This window comes from Pongo abelii, chromosome 14 (assembly GCF_028885655.2).
Source record: "Pongo abelii isolate AG06213 chromosome 14, NHGRI_mPonAbe1-v2.0_pri, whole genome shotgun sequence".
Classification (NCBI taxonomy): Eukaryota; Metazoa; Chordata; class Mammalia; order Primates; family Hominidae; genus Pongo; species Pongo abelii.
The window spans coordinates 70160724-70180276 of record NC_071999.2 but is presented as its reverse complement, the minus strand read 5'-3'; the positions used below and the strand labels follow the sequence as shown (position 1 = coordinate 70180276).

General features: G+C 34.5%; 1 long non-coding RNA gene across 5 annotated transcripts in view; it reads right to left on the bottom strand.

Annotated features, from left to right (window-relative positions):
• Positions 1 to 19553, bottom strand: part of LOC129049551 (uncharacterized) — a 163842-nt gene that overhangs the window by 73998 nt on the left and 70291 nt on the right. For all 5 annotated transcript variants that reach the window (XR_010136703.1, XR_010136704.1, XR_010136702.1 and 2 more), the window contains one exon: positions 6381 to 6491. This is a non-coding gene — a long non-coding RNA (uncharacterized LOC129049551). The remainder of the gene's footprint in view (positions 1 to 6380; positions 6492 to 19553) is intronic.

Sequence of the window (19553 nt, the reverse complement as noted above, 5' to 3'; positions counted from 1 at the left end):
TTTGTGGGTCTGTATGTGTGCATATATGATAATTTCAATAAATTGCTAATTGGTAATTACTCAAATAAGCTTTAGAATATTTTAACATATACTTTTAATTTTCAATATTTTTCTTCGATTACATTCTTTGAAGTATATTTTCTCAAAATTAGAGAATAGACAAAGTAGGCAAAAGGATAGATGCGAATCCATAAGTATCATGTTAAAACCAATCATAAACATGCTATGAACCAGTGCTAAGTTATACACCAGGCTGGCTTCAAAAATGATTATCGAACTGTGTAAGGATAACTGAAACCAGTAACAGAGTAAACACTGTGTTAGGATAATAGGGTGCTGACAGGGCGAATGCCTTCTAGCTGAATCATTTTTCCATTCCTGGAAGGTTTTGAAATGGAGAATTAAGCATTGTCTACCTCAGGGTTACTCAGTCAGAATGTATTTCTGCAGGTGAGCTTGCTGATATGACACAGAAACGCACAGTGATAAGTCTTATGAGTCCCAGTGCTTGCAGGCATGAGTCCTGCACATTGAGCAGGCTGGGTCAGCGCTACATCCTCAGTTTGCTCTAGACAACAACAAATAGAAAACACCATGAAACTGTAGAACAATACTTGATGGGAATGGGAAAATAAGCCAAGCATTATATTGTGGTGTCTTATGACACAATTGAGAAATGAATCCCTTAGGGGGCCTGTGAGAAATTCATAAATATGTAAAACAGTTAAGTTTTTGGAAAGTATATTACTTTGTAGGATTAGATTTAGAAACAGGGCAGGCTATAGCTTTTTTATATAAACAAGAGCTTTGTGAAAATAAGATTTTTGATAAATAGCACAAACATAATGGCAAATGGCAAATCAGGAAATGCAATCTATAAATTGTCATCTAGCCAGTATAATTGCAACATTGATTATTATCAGTGCCAGCTGTGTTAATAATTTGCCTTTTCTTCGATTAAACTGTAAATGAGGGGACATACCTACTTATTTTCATGCTGAATTTTTAATTCTCTAGGTTGACTTCCTTCAGTACACAAAGAACATCCTTGCCTTTGTCTGTAATACAAGTTTTCCCAGACAAGGCAGACAATTCTAGCTTTAATTCAAGCAAAATATATATCAGATGATTATTTATTCTACAGCTTCAAATAGTACTAAATATTCCAAACTGAAATGTAAATTGTTTAAAATGATTTTTTAGAATTATGCATATCCCGTAATCCATGCAGATAAGAGAGATTTACCCATTTCTGTGAAAATAATTCTATTTTACTATGCAATTCTGAAAATGAACTCTCTTGAGCTATAAAACCACCAAACAAATGCACGTATAAATGTTTTATCTCTTCAACAATATTATATTAATCAAGATAGGCTTAGTATTTGCAGCAGGTATCATAGCGCTCTGAGCACAACAGACACTCCAAAAGTGTTGACTTGATTATTCAAGTTAACCATAGAGAAAAGCTTTAGTCAAAATTTGAGAAAAGAATCTATACTTTATATAAATGAACATAATGTGATGTAGCTGTGCTGTGCTGTAAAGAAACATTAATACAGCAGATAATAACATGATCAAACTATGTAAGCGCCAAAGGGTTCTTTACAAATTCTTGTAAACTATCACAAGGAAACAAAGCAAAATACAGTTTGTTTGTATTTTTAAAGGACCATGAACTTATGGTGTACATGAGAAAAAACCTAGATGATTCTTTAAACTCTTGGCAACTTACAAATATTATTTTTTTCAACAACAAAAGTACATTTACAAAATATTAATTTTCTTCACTGAAATATATGGAAATAAGATAAATTCTGTAATTCTGAGTTATCAGTTATAATTTTACAAGACATACATAAAATAAGAAAAGATGAAAGTCAATTGATTAAATATTAAAATTAAAAATATAAATTTAATGATAAATACAGAAAAACAAAAAGTAAAAAGATTAAATAATTTAAACATTAGAAGCTGACTGGATCTTCTTGAAGAGGTCCTTCACATCCCTTGTAAGTTGTATTCCTAGGTATTTTATTCTCTTTGTAGCAATTGTGAATGGGAGTTCACTCATGATTTGGCCCTCTGTTTGTCTACTATTGTTGTATAGGATTGTGATTTTTGCACATTGATTTTTGTATCCCGAGACTTTGTTGAGGTTGTTTATAAGCTTAAGGAGATTTTTGGCTGACACAATGGGGTTTTCTAAATATACGATCATGTCATCTGCAAACAGGGACAACTTCACTTCCTTTCTTCCTATTTGAATACCCTTTATTTCCTTCTCTTGCCCGATTGCCCTGGCCATAACTTTCAATACAACACTATGTTGAATAGGAGTGCTGAGAGAGGGGATCCTTGTCTTGTGCCAGTTTTCAAAGGGAATGCTTCCAGCTTCTGCCCATTCAGTATTATACTGGCTATGGGTTTGTCATAAATAGCTCTTAGTATTTTGAGATATGTTCCATCAATACCTAATTTTTTGAGTATTTTTAGCATGAAGGGGTGTTGAATTTTATCGAAGGCCTTTTCTGCATCTATTGAGATAATCATGTGGTTTTTGTCATTGGTTCTGTTTATGTGATGGATTACATTTATTGATTTGCATATGTTGAACCAGCCTTGCATCCCAGGGATGAAGCTGACTTTATCGTGGTGGATAAGCTTTTTGATGTGCTGCTGGATTCCATTTGCCAACATTTTATTGAGGATTTTCGCATCAATGTTCATTAGGGATACTGGCCTGAAACTTTCTTTTGTGTGTTGTTGTTGTGTCTCTGTCAGGTTTTGGTATCAGGATGATGCTGGCCTCATAAAATGAGTTAGGGAGGAGTTCCTCTTTTTCTGTTGTTTGGAATAGTTTCAGAAGTAATGGTACCAGCTTCTCTTTGTACCTCTGGTAGAAATTGGCTGTGAATCTGTCTGGTCCTGGGCTTTTTTTAATGGTAGGCTATTAATTACTGCCTCAATTTTAGAACTTGTTTTTGGTCTGTTGAGGGATTCAACTTCTCACTGTTTTAGTCTTGGGAGGGCGTATGTGACCAGGAATTTATCTATTTCTCCTAGATTTTCTGGTTTATTTGCATAGAAGTGTTTATAGTATTCTCTGATAGTAGTTTGTATTTCTGTAGGGTTAGTGGTGTTATCCCCTTTATCATTTTTATTGTGTCTATTTGATTCTTCTCTGTTTTCTTCTTGTTTAGTCTGGCTAGCAGTCTATTTTGTTAATCTTTTCAAAAAATCAGCTCCTGGATTCATTTATTTTTTGAAGGGTTTTTCGTGACTCCCTCTCTTTCAGTTCTGCTCTGATCTTAGTTATTTCTTGTCTTCTGCTAGCTTATGAATTTGTTTGCTCTTGCTTCTCTAGTTCTTTTAATTGTGATGTTAGGGTGTTGATTTTAGATCTTTCCTGCTTTCTGATGTGTGCATTTAGTGCTATAAATTTCCCCCTTAACATGACTTTAGCTGTTTCCCAGAGATTCTGGTACATTGTGTTTTTGTTTTCATTGGTTTCAAATAATTTATTTATTTCTGCCTTAATTTGTTATTTACCCAGTAGTCATTCAGGAGCAGGTTGTTCAGTTTCCATGTAGTTGTGTGGTTTTGAGTTAGTTTCTAAATCCTGAGTTCTAATTTGTTTGCACTGTGGTCTGAGAGGCTGCTATCATTTCCATTCTTTTGCATTTGATGAGGAGTGTTTTACTTCCAATTATGTGGTCGATGTTAGAATAAGTGCTATGTGGTGCAGAGAAGAATGTATATTCCATGGGGTGGGGTAGAGAACTCTGTGGATGTCTATTAGGTCTGCTTGGTTCAGAGCTGAGTTCAAGTCCTGGATATCCTTGTTAATTTTCCATCTCATTGATCTAATATTCACAGTAGGGTGTGAAAGTCTCCCAATATTATTGTGTGGGAGTCTAAGTCTCTTTGTGGGTCTCCAAGAACAAACCACTACTCAAGGAAATAAGAGAAGACACAAACAAATGGAAAAACATTCCATGTTCATGGATCATAAGAAACAATATTGTGAAAATAGCCATACTGTCCAAAGTAATTTACAGATTCAATGCTATTCCCATTAAGCTACCATTGATTTTCTTTACAGTACTAGAAAAAAACAACTTCACATTTCATATGGAACTGAAAAAGAGCCCATATAGCCAAGACAATCCTAAGCAAAAAAAAGCAAAGCTGAAGGCATTATGCTACGTTACTTCAAATTATACTACAGGGCTACAGTAACCAAAACAGCATGGTACTGGTAACAAAACAGATATATAGACCAAGGGAACAGAGCAGAGGCCTCAGAAATCACATGACACATCTACAACCAGCTCATTTTTGACAGATTTGACAAAAACAAGCAATGGGGAAAAGATTCCATATCTAATAAATGGTGCTGAGAAAACTGGCTAGCCATATCCAGAAAACTGAAGCTGGACCCCTTCCTTACATCTTATACAAAAATTAACTCAAGATGAATTAAAGCCTTAAACATAAAACCTAAAACCACAAAATCCCTGGAAGAAAACCTAGGCAATACCATTCAGGACATAGGCATGGGCAAAGACTTCATGACCAAAACACCAAAAGCAATGGCAACAAAAGCCAAAATTGACAAATGGGATCTAATCAAACTAAAGAGCTTCTGCACGGCAAAAGAAACTATTATCAGAGTCAACAAGCAACCTACAGAATGGGAGAAAATTTTTGCAATCTATCCATCTGACAAAGATCTAATATCCAGAATCTATGAGGAACTTAAACAAATTTACAAGAAAAAACAACTCCTTCAATAAGCGGGCTAAGGATATGAACAGACACTTTTCAAAAGAAGACATTTATGTGGCCAAGAAACATATGAAAAAAAGCTCATCATCACTGGTCATTAGAGAAATGCAAATCAAAACTACCATGAGATACCATCTCATGCCAGCTAGAATGGCAAAAAAGTTGGGAAACAACAGATGCTGGAGAGGATGTGGAGAAATAGGAACGCTTTTACACTGTTGGTGGGAGTGAAATTAGTTCAACCATTGGGGAAGACAGTGTGGTGATTCCTCAAGGATCTAGAACTAGAAATACCATTTGACACAGCAATCCCATTACTGGATATATACCCTAAGGATTATAAATCATTCTATTATAAAAACACATGCACATGTATGTTTATTGCAGCACTATTCACAATAGCAAAGACTTGGAACCAGCCCAAATACCCATAATGGTAGACTGGATAAAGAAAATGTGTCACATATACGCCATGGAATACTATGCAGTCATAAAACAGAATGAGTTCATGTCCTTTACAGAGACATGGATGAAGCTGGAAACCATCATTCTCAGCAAATAACACAGGAACAGAAAACAAACACCACATGTTCTCACTCATAAGTGGGAGTTGAACAATGAGAACACATGGACACAGGGAAGGGAACATCACCTAAAGCATGTGGGGCTTAAGGGGGGTGAATCACGAGGTCGGGAGATCAAGACCATCCTGGCCAACATGCTGAAACCCCGTTTCTACTAGTAAAAATACAAAAATTAGCCAGGCATGGTGGTGTGCGCCTGTAGTCCCAGTACTTGGAAGGCTGAGGCAGAAGAGGTGGAAGTTGCAGTGAGCTGAGATTGCGCCATGAACTCCAGCCTGGTGACAGAGCGAGACTCTGTCTCAAAAAAAAAATAATAATAAAAAATAATAAAAAATAAAAAAAATTAAGAAAACCTAGATGACAGGTTGATGAGTGCAGCAAACCACCATGGCACATGTATACCTATGTAACAAACCTGCACGTTCTTCACATTTAAAGCATAATCCAGTCTAATGTAACCAATCCACAGGTGCTGCACAATTAGAATGGGTCTAGTCCAGCTTCATTCAGCTTATTCCTCACATGTTGAAAATTTTAAAAATAATAAAAATTTCAGCCTTGTTTGATAACTTTTTGTACTTCATAAGAGTAGTTTGAAAAATTATGATTTAAAGTAATAAGGTAGGTATCTCTAACCAGATCATATAATTAAGTATTCAAAATAGCAAAATTATTCAAAAGGAAATACACACATGAATATTTTCTTATTATAAGAAATATTTTATTATATTATAATATATATAATAATATTTCTTATTATTACATAATATATTCTTTATTCTTTTGTTTGCTTATTTGTACCTAAAGGTACAAATAAGAAAAACATAAGAAGCTAAATAGTTAATGGCTCAGGCTTATATAAATATATACATATTATATATATATATAATGCACACATATTACATATATATGAAGAAGTATAAATACATATATAATATCCTGCTATCTCCAATTATAATTTCATAGCAAAAACTTGAAACAAGAAGCTGGAAAAAATACTACTACCTTGAAGAATTTGTCCAAGGAGAGGAAAATTATGTAGAACAAAAAATTGACATGAAGGTCATTTCTTCATGCACACGTTCAGTGATTGATGGTCCACTTTTGAAGAGTTTCCTGCAAATCAAGAAAAAAAAGTGTTATAAAGAAATCACAAGAGTGTAATGAATTATAGTTAGAACATAAGAAAAAATTGTGTAGTTCAGCTCATGACAGGATTCATAGAAAAGGGAACCTGAATATAGAATGTTAAAATGCCCATGATATTAATGTTAAGTTTGTGTCCTTGAAGAGATATAGGTAGAAAATGGGGTGTGTATACATATATGCATACACACAAAATCCCTAATGCACATAATAAAATCTTTAAAAGTATTTGGAAAATTAGTATACAAAGAAATATTTTGCAAATATATATTACACAGACACCTTGTCCCTGATCCTGTCCATACTTCTGAGGAGGTAAAATCAAAATATTCTTCTTGTGCATTAAACTTAATGCTCTAACAGTTATTTTGTATGCATTATCATTTGGAATATCAGCTGTGAAATTAGTATTTTTAGGAAAGCATAGAAATGTTTTATGTTGTAACTTTTTAAACAGTTAAAATATTTAAATATTTAAGATAAATTAGAATTGTTATTTAAATGGTTATTTAAAATTATTTATTAATTTTATTATACTTTAAGTTTTAGGGTACATGTACACAACGTGCAGGTTTCTTACATATGTATACATGTGCCATGTTGGTGTGCTGCACCCATTAACTGGTCATTTAGCATTAGGTATATCTCCTAGTGCTATCCCTCCCAACTCCCCCCACCCCACAACAGGCACCGGTGTGTGATGTTCCCCTTCCTGTGTCCGTGTGTTCTCATTGTTCAATTCCCACCTGTGAGTGAGAACATGTGGTGTTTGGTTTTCTGTCCTTGAGATAGTTTGCTGAGAATAATGGTTTCCAGCTTCATCCATGTCCCTGCAAAGGACATGAATTCATCATTTTTTATGGCTGCATAGTATTCCATGGTGTGTATGTGCCACATTTTCTTAATCCAGTCTATCATTGTTGGACATTTGGGTTGGTTCCAAGTCTTTGCTATTGTGAATAGTGCCCCAATAAACATACGTGTGCATGTGTCTTTATAGCAGCATGATTTATAATCCTTTGGGTATATACCCAGTAATGGGATGGCTGGGTCAAATGGTATTTCTAGTTCTAGATCCCTGAGGAATTCCTACACTGACTTCCACAAGGGTTGAACTAGTTTACAGTCCCACCAACAGTGTAAAAGTGTTCCTATTCTCCACATCCTCTCCAGCACCTGTTGTTTCCTGACTTTTTAATGATTGCCATTCTAACTGGTGTGAGATGGTATCTCATTGTGGTTTTGATTTGCATTTCTCTGATGGCCAGTGATGATGAGCATTTTTTCATGTGTCTTTTGGCTGCATAAATGTCTTCTTTTGAGAAATGTCTGTTCATATCTTTCGCCCACTTTTTGATGGGGTTGTTTGTTCATTTCTTGTAAATTTGTTTGTGTTCATTGTAGATTCTGGATATTAGCCCTTTGTCAGATGAGTAGGTTGCAAAAATTTTCTCCCATTCTGCAGGTTGCCTGTTCACTCTGATGGTGGTTTCTTTCGCTGTGAAGAAGCTCTTTAGTTTAATTAGGTCTCATTTGTCGATTTTGGCTTTTGAAATAAGTGAGGGACACTGACATACAAAGTCAAATTTATTTAGAGATTATGACATCATGGTCCAGATATCTCTGGGTTTTGGAGGTATTACTGGAAAAAATTCATAGCCAATGTGGCAAGTTGTATATTCTCATTTGAATCTGTATGTATTTGTGTATGTACATGTTTATATGTGTGTATGTGTGCTTTAGGGGGTACCTGATATAAACATTTTATGATATGTTATTTTATCTTATCCTACTGTCCATGTTAATCCATTTGTGTAAGACATTGAAGATTTTGTTAAAGTATTGTCAGAAAATAAAAAATGCACATCATGGAAGGAAAAGGTCATAAATTATTTTGCAAAGTACAACTAGCAAAAAAATACATTTAATTGGGAAGACAATATATTTTCAAACTATTTTTTGGAAAAAAGAACTTGCCCTACTACATACACATATGTTTGTAAAAAGAATAAAGCTAAGAGATAAAATTTGATTTACCTAGAAATTCAAACGAATGAAGGTGACTTATAAAGAAATGCTTATAAGATTGACAATTTTAATTTGTGTTCTCTTTGCCTAATCCATTGATGACCTAACAAAAACTTGGTGTTGTTTTATTTTTCTCTGTTTTAAATACTGGCCTTCTATCAACCTTGGCATTTGTCTAATGATGGATATATGAAGGAATAGAATTTATCTCCTAAATGTACATTGTACAATGCTTAAAAATCATCATATCAAAGAATCTTATAATGAGGGAACTGAAACTGAAGGATTTAATAAATCTTATCCCTTGTCACCTCCTACTTATTAGCAACCTCAAATTTAAGTCTAGGCTACCGTGGTGTCAGATTAGCAGAAGTTGCATAATCTTTGGAGACCTAAAGTTGTGCATTTGCATATTGAACCCTGAGCCTTCAACATAAAATTGTAGGTGTTATTTATAACAATACATTTTTTGAGTTTAAATTTGCCACCTTTGTAAAAAAGTTGTGTTGGAATGTATGTTTCAGAGTTAATTTAAAGATCAGGATATTCTAGAATTTCTAAGGATATATATTTTAGTGCAGGCATTTTTCCTCTAATAAATTCCTTAAAAATAAAAATAATATTACTGTTGAGATTATTAGTGCAAAATGTTGTTCTGTACTTTTTTTGACTTGAGAGTATATGGTTTTACATAGAGACTCAGAGAGAATAAATTATGTCAGTATGAGTTCATTCATCTCTTAAAAAGCAGGATCTGAGGCATGGGAAATGAATGACCAATGACGGGACAGTTTCAGGGTCCATGAAGCATGAAAGAAAAGAAGCCAGAATTTGCCTTCCTTTATGCTGACTTCTTTCACAATTTCAAATGGATGACTGATAGCAATAAATTAACATGATAGAGGCACAATATTCTTTTGCTCAGATAATGAGATGCTTGGATAAAACATTAGAAAAAAAATGTAGACATTGAAATCAGTGACATTAAAAATTAATTATATCTATGTTTCTTACCATTTTGTATTTTTACATAATTCAACAGATTATTCAATTTATTTAGAGTTTTTACCAAGACTTAATATTTTAGTAGTGCTAAATAACTGCTACTAAGGTGTTGGCTAATAATTTTTTTGTAAATATTTAGATGCATTACTTTAATTACAGATACGTCATATATTTTAAGGTAGCTAGACTTACCAAATAAATTTAAGCACTATGAAGTCATTTCTATCAAGATACTCAGTTGGTAAAATATTTTTATGCAGTCCATGTCCCAAATGAATGCTTTCCATAAATCTGGGTATTTTCAAAGATGAAGAAATTTAAAATGCCTTTAATAAACCCAAATATGTATATTTAGTCTAACTATTAGTAGGTGTTAATAGACCAATGTGTTTATTTTATTTTTTTAAAAATCATCCTCAGCAAATATACAGTAGCAAGCAACAGCAGCAACCTGGTAATCTTAAGATTCTATGATGTAAGGCTTTTAGTGTGCAGATATTCAATTAGTAATCACATGAAATCATGACATTAAGGGCCAAATAAACTAAAACAAAACAAAAACATATGAACAAGATCTAAAGCATTCACAAATAAGATTTGTCAGTCATTTCCACTTAATTTGTTTTCATGGTAAGCAAATTAATTAAAGAAATTGAGGCCAGTGACCTTCTCCTTCTCTTTCACTCTCTCTTTCATTTTTCATTTCAGTCTCTCAAGGGTCACGCTTGACTCAAAGACCTTAAAAAGCAGGGGAGGTGAAAAGCCCTCCAGTTACTATGATCTTGTCTTGCCTGGTATTGATTATTTCTCCTGTTCACAGTAATCATACGAGTTGATTACAAAGAGTAATTCAAATTTGTCTTTGCATTGTTAACTTCACTCAGGTGGAGAAAAAGGAACCTTGGTCCTCTAGTTTTGCTCAAAGTTCAAGAGGAACAGAAAGAAGAACTGGATTAGCGTTTACACCCTCTCAGCAAGTGCTCTTTCCCCAATTTGTTTTTAGCCTTTTGGGAAACTAGGTGATCTACTCTCGTTTTTAAAGACTCATATACTTTTAGCCACATTCAACAGGAATGAAGAGAACTACCAAAATGTAAATACAAATTATCTAGAACAAGCAGCCAAAGGGTATTTTTTTAAAAATCAAAAGGTCCACTCCTGTATTCCAGCATCTTAGCCAAACACACAATTCTCCTCTAACCCTATTTTCATATAATAATAATTATTATAATTAAAGCATCACAGGATTTCCAGACTGCTGTATATCAGAGATGAAAAATACATTTAAACTCAGAAGAATGTTGCTGCCTCCTTAGCATTCATGTGTCTGTAGAAGCTGCTCTTATCCTCCTGGTGAGAACTCTGCTATTGTCTCTGTCTAAATAACAGAACCAGAGTGATGATGCACTTGCTGCCTAGTCTGAGATGTTTAAAACCACAATCTGTAATTTATTTCACCGTGAGTATCTGTATGTAAGTATATAGTTTGCAAATTATATTCTAAAAGGTAGTATCATATTTTGAAGAATTTAATTTCCTTTCAAAGCACAGGGAGGGCTGTGTTACACTAGTGGAAGCAAGAAAAAATATTAAAAAAAGAATGTGTGGTAAGAGTGAAGAAGCAAATTTTAACATATCAGACCTCACATACACAACTTCGTGGACACATTAACTGTTTCTAGATGTGGAAATAGTTTCATGTGTGGAACTAGGGGGAGGTGTTATAAGTTTGAGATATGAAGAGAAGATGTAAACGTTTGTCATTAGACTATTAGAAAGCTTTTTTGAGTACAGCCAATTCTTGTTGTTTAATAAAATTAAGCAGAATGCATTAAGATAATAAACTTTGCATTATGACAGCAATGTGGTACTTTCATCATGTAATTTCCCAGCAAATTTTGTGTACTACAGGGTCCAACTGCATCACTTATAATAGAAGAAATGCAGAAATAGCTTTGGACCTTGAAGTATGTGAATGATAGGCAAGGGCTGTGTGTCATTTCTCTGTGATCTACAACAAGAAGTACATGGAGGGGAATTCTTTTTGATTATAGGTTGATTTGCATGTGTACAGATAGTAGCAATACAGGAAGAGGAAACAAGTTGAAAAACAAAATCAGCTTTAAGTGAAACTATTTCTATCACCAACCTGCTCCTGAAATTATAAAATCTCAAACATTCCTGCATTTTCGTTCAATATTCTAGCAACGGTAAACCTTTTATATCCCCCAAAGGCTTCCAACTTCTAATTAAATTCCTGGATTTGTTTCCAAATTGCAAGTAGTTTGTATTTTAACAAGATAAGATTATTACCAAATAATTGTTGGTTATAATCAAATCATTCTATCATTTTATCTAAAAGAAATACTATGTCTTGTTGCAGAATATAATTAACAGCTGTAGTGACAGAGAACTTTCACAAGTGCTACTACATTGTGTGTGTAATAATATTTTTTATTAGTCTGCTATTAATAAAACTGCTGAATGTATCCAAGCATTCATTACAAATTAATGGTCTTCTTACTTCATACTAACTATAGGCTTACTCTTCTTATTGGTTCACATTCAAATTATCTAAAGTTCTTTTTTCTATTAGAGCTCTTAAATTACAAAAGACTGGGAACAGACTTATGAGTATGAAAAGAATAGACTCAAAGAACAAAGACCACCTTCATGTACATATTTTAATTAACAAGACTGAGAAAAAAGACCACTTAGGTCGACAGGAATATATCATTATTCTAAGAAATCATTGACCAGGAAGATAATGTATAAAATAATAATTTCACTGTTTTTTTTTTTGGAAAAGGGTAGAAACCTCCAAACTATTAATACAGATCAAACCATTTGTTCACAGGAGCAAGTAGCTTGCCAGTCAAACCACAGTTTACCAATACTCACTTTAAGACATTAACCTTATGTCCACAATTCCTAAATTAATATCTTTTAAATGTTGTCTGATTCCAATCAATCTTCAGCTTTAAATAATCTACTTTAAACTACTTGAATCTAGACACAAAGACTCTTCAATTATCTTCTCATGAAGTTCCCCTTCTGAGACTTCTTTAGAACTCTGGCAAAGAGGGGAATTTACTCACCATAGTAACTTCCTTTGATGGATAACTTATTCTGGTTACCATTTGTAAGAGTCAAGAGTATTTTCACATGTTCTGAAAGGAAATTTCTAATGGTCTTTTTGGTTTTTCCATTTTGAAAAATAGGAGCCAGGAGCAATGGCTCACGACTGTAATCTCAGCACTGTGGGAGGCCAAGGCAGCAGGATTGCTTGAGCCCAGAGTTTGAGACTAGCCTGGGCAACATAGTGAGATCGATCCCATCTCTACAAAAAACAAAAAACAAAAAACAATTTGCTGGGTGTAGTGGTGCATGCCTGTAGTCTCAGCTGCTTGGAGGACTCAGGCAGATCACTTGAGTCCAGGCGTTCAAGGCTGTAATGAGCTATGATCTAGCCACTGCAGTTCAGCATGGACAAAAGAGGAAGACTTTGTCTCAAAAAAAAAGGCTCCGTGAAGTGGCTCATGCCTGTAATACCAGCACCTTGGGAGGCCGAGGCAGGTGGATCACAAGGTCAGGAGAGTGAGACCATCCTGTCTAATAGGGTGAAACCCCATCTCTACTAAAAATACAAAAAATTAGCCGGGCGTGGTGGCAGGTGCCTGTAATCCCAGCTACTTGGGAGGCTGAGGCAGGGCAATCGCTTGAACCTGGGAGGCGGAGGTTGCAGTGAGCCAAGATCGCTTCATTTAACTCCAGCTTGGGTGACAGAGCAAGACTCCATCTCAAAAAAGAAAAAAAAAATGGAAGAAGAAAACTACTATGCACAGTAAGTATTAGCAATTGTGTAACCCTCAAATACAGAGTTAATGAAGTTACATTTTAACATTTCAGATGGGGCGTGGTGGATCACACCTCTAATTCCAGCACATTGGGAAGCTGAGGCAGATGGATCACCTGAGTTCAGGAGCTCAAGACCAGCCTGGTCAACATGGTGAAACCCTGTCTCTGCTAAAAATACAAAAATTAGCAGGATGTACTAGTGCATCCCTGTAGTCCCAGCTACTGAGGAGGCTGAGGCAGGAGAATCACTTGAGCCCGGGAGGCGGAGGTTGAAGTGAGCCAAGATCACACCACTCCACTCCAGCCTGGGTGACAGGTGAGACTCCACCTCAAAAACAACAACAAAAAAAAATTTTATAAATTGTGAGCATGTATCAATTTTCTTTCAAAAAAGTTTTCCTGAGATATACAAATATATGACTATTTAGAGTGATAATTTACTTTTCACTAGATCCAGATCTTTAAAAACTCTAAGTAAGTATTTTCTATTCTCAGAAAGATGGATATGATACAACTGGGGATTTACATAAGAAGTATAGAAGATGGCTTGCAAATGTGTTTCCATTATGTTAGCTGTATCACTTTAATTGTTTCCTTTGCTGTTCAGAAGCTTTTTAGTTTGACGTAATCCAAATCATCAATTTTTGCTTTGGTTGCCTGTGCTTTTGAGGTCCTTCTCAAGAAATCTTTGTCCATATCAACGCTGTGAAGCATTTCCCCAGTGTTTTCTTATAACACTTTTATAGTTTCAGGGTCTTACATTTAATGCTTTAATCCATTTCAATTTGATTTTGTTTATTGTGAGAGATAGAGGTTTATTTTCATTTCTTTTTTTGCACATGGATATCCAGTTTTACTAGCTTTTTAATTGAAGAGATATTCCTTTCCCCAATGTAAGTTCCTGGTGCCTTTCTTGAAAATGAGTTGGCTTTAAAGCCATAAATTTATTTCCAGTTTCTCTATTTTGTTCCATTGGTCTATGTGTCTCTTTTCATACCAGTATCATGCTGGTTTGGTTACTACAGGTTAGTAGTATGTTTTGAAATCAGGTAATGTGATACCTCCAGCTTTATTCTTTTTGCTCGGGATTGCTATTTGGGGTTTTCTTGTGGTTGTATAGGAAATTTAGGATTAATTTTGCTATTTCTGTGAAGAATGTCATTTGATAGAGATTGCATTGAATCTAGATCACTTTGGATACTATGAACATTTTAACAGCATTAATCCTTCCCCTAATCCATGAATATTAGATATTTTTTCTATTTTTCATTATCCTCTCCAGTTTCTTTCACCAATGTTTTATAATTTAATTCTATCTTTCATTTCTTTGGTTATTGTTTTTCCTAGGAATTTGATTTTTAGCTATTGTAAAGGAAACTGCCTACTGGATTTTTTTTTCAGGTTGTTCACTGTTGGCATATAAAAATGCTACTGATTTTTGTATGTTAATTTTTATCCTGCAACTTTACTGAATTCATTTATCTGTTCTAAAAGGATTTTTTTTGGAAAGGGTTTTTCTAAATATAAGATCAGGTTGTCTGCAAACAAGGACAATTTGATTTTTTTCTTTCCAACTTGGATGTACTTTTTTTTTTTTTCCTTGTCTAATTTCTCTGGCTAAGTATCTCCAGTACTATCTTGAATAAAAGTGGTAATGGATTAATAACCGGAATAAATAACTCAAACAATAGCAATAAACACAAATAATCTAATTATTAAAAAATGGGCAAAAGATCTGACATTTCGCTAAAAAAGACATACAAATGGCCAACAGGTATATGAAAAAATGCTCAACATTACTAATCATCAGGGAAATGCAAATCAAAACCAAAATGAAATATCATTTCAGGCTGGGCATGGTGGCTCACACCTGTAATCCCAGCATTTTGGGAGGCTAAGTCAGGTGGATCACCTGAGGTCAGGAGTTCAAGACCAGTCTGGGTAACATGGTGAAACCCCATCTCTACTAAAAATATAAAAATTAGCCGGCCAAGATGGTGGGTACCTGTAATCCCAGCAATGCTGGAGGCTGAGGCAGAAGAATCGCTTGAACCTGGGAGGCAGAGGTTGAAGTGAGCTGAGATAGTGCCATTGCACTCCAGCCTGGGTGGCAAAGTGAGACTCCATCTCAAAAAATATATATATGTGTGTGTGTATATATATATATATACACACACACACACCCACACACATATATATATAAAATTTCATCCCAGTTAAAATGTTTATTATCAAAAAGACAAAAAATAAGAGATGCTAATGAGGATGCAGAGAAAGAACGCTTGCATATTGTTGGTAAGAATGTAAATTAGTACAACCTCTATGGAAAACAGTATGGAGGTTCAGAATTAGAAATACCACATGACCCAGCAATCCCACTGCTGGAAATATACCCCAAAGAAAGGAAATTAGTATATCAAAGAGATATCTGCACTCTCATATTTGTTGCAGCACTGTTTACAATAGCTAAGCTTTGGAAGTAATCTAAGTGTTCATCAATGGATGAATGAGTAAAGAAAATGTGGTATATATACACAGTGAAATACTGTTCCACCATAAGAAAATAATGAAATACTGGCAATTGCAGCAACAGGGATGGAACTGGAGAGCATTATGTTTAGTGAAATAAGCCAGGCACAGAAAAACAAATATCACATGTGCTCACACTAATATATGGGAGCTAAAAAGTTGATCCCATGGAAGGACAAAGTAGAATGATAATTACCAAGGCTTGGAAGGGTGAAAGGGGGTGAAAAGAGGTTGGTTAAGGGGTACAAACATACAGTTAGAGAGAAGGAATAAGTTCTAATGTTTGATAGCATAGTAGGGTGACCATAGTGAACAACAATGTATTGTATATTTTTAAATAGGTAAAATAGAACATTTAGAATGTTTCCAACACAAACAAGGGATAAATGTTTGAGGTTATGGCTATGCCAACTACCCTGATTTGATCATTACACATTGTATGCTTGTATCAAATTATCACAAGTACCACATAAATGAGTACAGCTATTATGTATCAATTTTAAATAGGGAAAAAATAAATCCAAAGTGATAAAAAAGGAAGAAATCTTATAATCTAATAAATAAAAAATAAAGGAGATGATTTCCTTAACTTGGTATCTCTGCTTTGATATCACATCTCTACTTTTCTCACATATTCACTCTACTAACATGATTTTGTTATAGATGATGAATATGATCTCAGTCATAACGTTCTCATTAGTGCACCTCTGTATTTTATCCTTATTGACATTCAAGATTTTCAATACATGGCAGCTCCTGAATCTTAGACACTACAAGCACTCATTAACTTGCCTTTCTTTGCTAAGGCTACTACTCTTGTTTCCTCAATTCATTGCATTTTTCATAATTTCAAGCTTTTCACATACAGATATTGCTCAAGCTATTTGTTAAAATAAGGAATAAACAAATACTTGGAGAAACATGATGCGCACTCTTCATAAGGTCAATTTTTACACAGCGCATAGCCCCAGATTCCAAGTATCATTTTCCAGATAGGGCAGCTAACACAGGAAAACTTTTTGAACTCTTCATATAAAATAAGATGTTAACAAACTCATATCAAAGCTTTTGCTATTAATAATAGTAATAATAACAATAGTGATTAAATAAGCAAAATGCTAAACATTTTTTGTGTACAATCTCATATATTATTCAGAAAGTTATACATTATCTTTATTTTATAGAAAATTGTATCAAAGCTATTTAAGGTTTAATATTTTGTCCAAAGTTACATAAATATTGCAGGACTTGAATCTGAATCCAGGTCTGTATTGCTCCAAAGCTCATGCTGCTAAGCAACACCAAATATCACTAAGTCCTTTGAAACATATAGTGTCTTTAAAAGAGGCTAATAAAATGTATTTTAATGATTTACTTTAATGGTATTTCTAGCTTAACACATTTAGCTTTATTTCACAAGTATGCACTTAAAAGAAAATTAAGTCAAGTATGTTTTCTTATGTCTGAAAGTATACAAGTGTCATAATAATAGCATAATTTTTTGCCATTTTATTAAGGATTGTTATAATATTTGAATTTCGTTTATATGTCTACCTTGTGTAATCTTGAAACTTTTTTTTGTTTGCTTATTATGTTAGAAAAACATTTAAATAAAGGATGTTATTTAAACATAGTTTACTATATTTTAAATATAGTAAAATATACTATGTTTATATTGTTTATATTGTTACTATGTTTATTGTTCGCTGTTTAAATATAGGTTCTTGGAAACGTTATACCTTGACACAATACCATAATCTCTGAAGCACAAAAGTCATAATATTTTCCTTATTTATTTGCATATTTGACTAACATTCAAAATTACTTCTTCTACCAGGCACACTTCTACAGTAATTAGAGCAAAATAATGTATTCCCTTCTCTCTTAATACTTATATCTATAAAGAAGATATAAAAATTAAAAATGAACAAGTTAATATATATAACGAAATAGGGAAGATAGACTGTACCTGATTATTCTGTATCTAATATTATAGAATAAGTATGTTTACAAAACTACACAGATAAAAATACGATGACAGTCTTTAAGTTATTATAAGAAAAAATGATAGGAAGTATACAATTTGTGATATTTCACTTTCACTGTTTTTTTTCCTGGTTTGGTTGCACATTTTCTTCTTGCTTTATTTGTCTCATTCTAGTGCTAACTCTTAGTGCAATTGCTGTTGGGAAAAAGCTGAGTGTTGGGAGGGAAACTGAGGCAGGGCTTGCATAATATCCTCTGGAATGTGTCTAGACTTGCTGGCTCCTTGCTTCTAGGCTCCTAGACTCCTATTCCCATTATCTCAAGTAGCAGAACATGTTTCATATAAATACTAAGCCATCACAGCTGTAAATCATGTGCTTAACGCAACGTGCCCTTTTGACCTCCACATTCTCACCATCTATTTCTTTATTGGATTACCAATAAATACTGTTGGCTCCCAGAGCCTGGGGCCTTCGCAGTCTCCACGAAAGCGATGGCCCTCTGGTATCCGACATTCCTCTCTTAAACTGTCTTTTTCTCAATCCTTTGACTCTGCCAGACTTTGTCACCCCTATGACCTGGTGTTGGGTCTAATCACCCCAATATTCCTGGCATCCAACGTGGGGCAACAAAGTCCCCGATGAAGTGAACGCCAGAACGGGTGAACACGGAGAATGTCTAAAAGAAGCTTGGTGGGGAACCTGAGTGCTCAGGAGGACCAGGGTGAAAATAGGACAAAGTGAAAGCAAACATTCTGCTTAAAGTTCTTAAGGCATTTATTATGAAGAGGGGGGGTGAAGTTTAGTACTCAGAATTTATCACTCTTCGGTGCAGTAAGGCAGTTTTGTCCATGGTTCCTGGAACAAGGAACTATGGAGTTAGATGAATGGGAGAGAATTGGCAGAAATTTTAAAAAAAGCCCATAAACACGGAGCAAAAATTCCAGTCAGGTCAATGTAGGTGCTAATAAAAGCAGCTCTTTAGCCTTTTCAAACAGATGAGGAGGCAGATTCAAATGAGGAAGAGGACAAGTGTAAAAAACTAACCTCAGATTCTGAATATGAGGAACAGGAAATATAAAAGAAAGGGAAACTGAAAAATGTTTTACTAGCCCGTTGCCTCTACCTGCCGAATTAAGTGAAAGGCCACCACCTTTCTCTCCCCTTAATGGGCAAGAAGATGAATTAGCTACAAAACTTCTACTGTAGTTGCAATGTTAAAACCTGGGGCAATTGGTGGTGCTATAAAAAATTCCATTCAAAAGACTAGAGCCGAGGGAGACCTTGAAGCATGGCAATTTCCCGTAACTATAATCCAGCAGGGAGGACAGCAAACGTCGTTCCACTGTGTTTCCAAAATCCATCTACAAAAGGAGAAAGAAATATATACAAGTAAAGAAAAAAGTGTACCCTATTCCTTTAAAAGCCAGGGTAAATTTAAAACCTATAATTGATAATTGAAGGTCTCCTCCATGACCCTACAATACTCCAATACTACCTTATTGTCAGCGTAAACGAGGGAGTAGCCTGAAAGCACTGAGACTGCTGACAGCCAGTAGCCTTCCTATCAAAAATCCTTAATCTGGTAACCCACGGATAGCCCAAATGCACTCAATCTGTAGCAGCA